The following is a 4,546-nucleotide window of genomic DNA, read 5'->3' as shown; positions in this document are numbered from 1 at the left end:
GACGATATCACGAATGGAGATAGGGAGGAGGTAGAATCTCTATGGGTAAAGCTTCAAAGGGGGGGTACTATGGGGAAAGCAATATTGGGCATATGCTATAGCCCCCCCCCCCCCCAACCAGAGGGAGGAGGAGGAGGCAGACCTCCTATCACAGCTTGGAATAGCAGCAAGGATGGGAGATGTCATTATAATGGGGAATTTTAATTATCCGGATATAGACTGGGCAGAAGGAACTGCCCATTCATCTAAGGCTCGCCATTTCCTAAATGGTTTGGAGGACAATTTCATGGATCAGATGGTGAACGCACTGACAAGAAACAATGCGTTATTAGACCTACTGATTACTAACAATACAGACCTGATCACGAACGTAGAAATACGGGGCAACTTAGGAAACAGTGACCACAGGCCAACTAGTTTCAGTATAAATCATAGAAATAGGAAACAAAAGGGTAATGCAGGGACACTGAATTTCAAAAGAGCAAACTTCCCTAAGCTGCGCTCTTTGCTAGACGATATAAAATGGGATAGAATCCTAGGAACAAAGAACACGGAGGACAAATGTGAGTGCTTTAAGAACATACTAAATAAAGGGATTGGCCAGTGCATTCCAACGGGGAATACCTTTAAAAGAGCTAAAATAAACCCTGGGTGGCTAAACTCCAACGTAAAAATGCATATAAAAACTAAAGAAAAGGCCTTAAGAAATACAAGGTTGAGGGTTCATTGGCAGAATTCCAACACTACAAAGAATGCAATAAGAAATGTAAGAGCGCAATCAAGGCAGCTAAAATAGAACGCAAAAGGCACATAGCGGAAGAGAGTAAAAAAAATCCCAAGAAATTCTTTAAGTATATAAATAGTGAGAAAGCGAGGCCAGAACACACTGGCCCTATAAAGGACGACAAAGGGAATCTAGCTACGAAGGAGAGAAGGCGAAGGTGCTAAATAAATTCTTCTCCTCAGTCTTCACAAGAGCATTGGGGGGCTACATTAACCCAGCTTGTAATGTTAAAGTTAATAACATGTCACAGGAAGTACCCCCATGGTTAACAGAAGACAGACTCAAAACTAGACTTGAAAAATTTAACATAAATAGGTCACCGGGATCAGATGGCTTACACCCGAGGGTCCTTAAAGAACTCAGCCAGGTGATAGCCAGACCATTGTTCCTAATTTTTATGGATAGTCTATAGACGGGAATGGTACCAGCTGATTGGAAAAAGCCAAATTTAAAAAAAGGTACGTATATATGGACCATAGGTAGGGCCATGGATCACATTGCATACAATTCTTCAACATTTTAGGAATGCAAAGCAGAGGACACAATAAAATCAAGACCTTCTTAATTAATATTTTATTTTTTTATTTAATATAAATAGTTTTTAAATAATTCTGTGCATTTCTTAACAATAGAAAAAAAAAAAGAGGACAAAAAATAATAATATAAAATCACCATAATTAAACACTGATTTGAGGAATCATTGGCTGTCCCTTCATTCAGTTGGCCCTGTGTGCAGTCCTGAGAGTCCCGACTCCCAACCATTGCAGCTAAAAAATGGGCGGGCTCTGTACCTGTAACCGTTGGGTCACAGCCATGGGTGGGTGTGGTTAGATGCTTCGAGTGCTTTCGGGAGGCGGGGCATGTCTGATGCTGTGTCACATGACCATGGATAGTCATAGAATGGTATGCTACATTGGTCAATCCTTGTTACGCTAGGTGCTCTATGGCAGTGGTCCTCAACCCTGGTCCTCAGGGCCCACTAACAGGCCAGGTTTGTAAGATAACTGAAATACATCCCAGGTGATATAATTTGCTGCTCAGTGATTGCAGTCTTCTAGTCTGCATCTCCCCAAGGTCAGGGCTTTTTTTCAGGGGGAACGTGGAGGAACGCAGTTCCGGCACCTCCAACTCTGAGTGTATGTAAGTGCAAGGGGTGCTGGAGGGTCTATTGATGATGGCTGCTGGGGGAACTATTGTCACTAGCGGGGATCTATTTTTGCATGAGGGTCTATTTTTGCTGGTGGAGGATCTATTGTTGCTGGTGGAGGATCTATTGTTGCTGGGAGGGATCTTATATTTCTGGGGAGTCAGTTGTTGCTACGAAGGATTTACTGTTGAGAGAGAGGTCTATTGTTGCTGGCTGCTGGAGAATCGAATGTTGCTGCTGGAGGTCTGTTGTCGCTGGGGTGGATCTATTGTTGCTAAGGTGTTTTTTTGTTGTGGGGAGCATTGTTGTGTGGGTGATCTCTTGTTTCTGGAGGGGGTCTATTGTTGCTGGCTGCAGGGGATCTATTTCGCTGCTTTTCTTATAATTAACAAGTTCCAAACAAATTACATAACACCATAGAATAATACTTGGTTCTGTGTTTTCTAAAAGGGACAGCACTGGGAGGTGGGTAGGGGGTGGGACCAAGGGACGTGCTTGGGGGTGGGTAGGGGGCGGAGACAAGGGGTGACTCAGAAGGGGGGAGTTCCTGCACCTACTCTCTGAGAAAAAAAGCCCTGCCCAAGGTAATATCTAAAATCTGGCCTGTTAGTGGGCCCTGTGGACCGGAGTTGAGAACCACTGCTCTATGGCATCTTCGGAAGGTTAGCAGTTACGTGTTTTCTAGGGAACCCTTTACTGAGGACTGGGATATCCCCCATCATTTAAGAACAATTTAACACTATCAAAACAAAGTTGTATAAAATATTAGCAGAGTTCTTTAGTACCTTCTCCTTGGTAGACCCAATATGGTCGAAGGAGATGATGGCAAATATCATTTAACTTCTAGAATCTGTGGGAATAAACAGGAGAATCCCCAGTTATAATCTCCGCTCTACTGCACTTCAGATGCGTGGTTCCCCCTGATAATTACAGCCTAGTCGAAGGCTGAACATTGAATCCGACAAAAGATTTGGGTTTCTGTGGCCACCTTTAACCCCCCAAACGTTTAAGCGTTTGCAGATGTTACGATATGGTGCATAATGGGCCACTAAACGGAGACATATGTTCACACATCTGCAGTGCAGTAGAGCGCCTATTACTGAGGATCCTTGGGAACCTTTTGTTCGCTTTCGAAACTATACCCAATGTCATCTTTAGTTTGTTGCTAAAAGCTTCACGTTGTCTGTTAAGTCTCGATTTCTTTGCAGTCTACTAGGGCCTCTTATTCCAAATGTAAGACTTGTAGACACAGTAATAAATATATAAATAAAACTCGTTAGAGATTTGTACACACCATCGAAGACCGATCAATGCAGCAACAAACAGCAGTTCCTACGGGCTCTATAAATTAAAAGCCTTGAAGAGCTCTTGAGAACTTAAAGATGGACATAAAGGTAATGGAATTTTCGAGTTGCTGTAGCACCAGAGTAAGTTTCGATATGTCCTTACAGCAGGATAAACCAAGGATCTCTATCGGTCCTCCAGCCTCGATGTACAACTAAGTCCTTTGTTCCTTAAGCCCCGTACACATGATAAGAACTTCGGAAGGGAAATTTCTTCCGACGACCGCTCTGCCGATTTTCGGATTGTTAGTTTGGTGCTTTCGACAGCCGACTCCGACTTTTCGGCTGACAAAATCCTAATGTGCAGGCTATAAAATTTTTGTTGTCCGTAATACAACGTCCGATTTTCATCTCATTAGTACAGATTTCGAAGGAAAAAATTTTAAGAGCAAGACTAGGCATGCTCAGAGACGAAAGAACACATACAAAGCAATCCAACGCATGACATCACTTCTGAAGTAGAATTCTGTCGTACGGGAAAATTCGTATGAAAAAAAACCTCTTCACTTTCCACATCAGACTAGCATGCCACAAAAAACGGACAACCGGTCGGCGGAAATTCGTAGCGTGTGTGTACGGGGCTTAAGTCCTTTGTTCCTTAGATCTTCAAAAGGATCACCTGCAGATCTGCAAAGAACCACCCAGGCTGGATTACGATGGAGAGAACCTTGTTTAGCACCAGATCTCACATTTGAAGACTATATAAGGACCAACAGACATATAAATTAGAATGGATTTTGAACATAAAAAAAAAAGAAAACCTCATTGGCGCTTTTCCACTGCATGGAATCGAACGGTTCGGCTCGCTTTTGTGCTTTTCCACTGCTGGTACCACATGGTATGGTGTAGAAACGGTTCGGTACGGTACGGCGGCACTTTTCCACTGCATGGAACCGAACAGTACGGCTCTCTAAAACAGTACCACCTCGATTGTGGTTCCAAGAGATACCAATACCGGTACCATATCCCACAATCCTTTGCATGCAGTCACTACTAGCCACTGATTGGTCAGAGAATCGTTGTTATCCCACCCACTTAACTTTAGTACTACTTTAGTGGAAAGCAAACCATACCGTACCGTACCGAACCGTTCCAACACCGTACCATGCGGTACCAGCAGTGGAAAAGCAAACCAGGCCAAGCATGGCCGAGTAGAGCCGAGCCGGTACTTGCAGTGGAAAAGTGCCAATTATGTGTGCGAGCAGCACCAAATGTCTGGCCAGAACCGCCAGGCACTGTTCATTTTGAACAAGATCCATTCAAATCCCCCCC

The sequence above is a fragment of the Pelophylax lessonae genome (genome assembly GCF_965119305.1).
Source record: "Pelophylax lessonae genome assembly, chromosome: 13".
NCBI classification, from domain to species: Eukaryota; Metazoa; Chordata; class Amphibia; order Anura; family Ranidae; genus Pelophylax; species Pelophylax lessonae.
Note: the sequence above shows the minus strand (reverse complement) of the source record.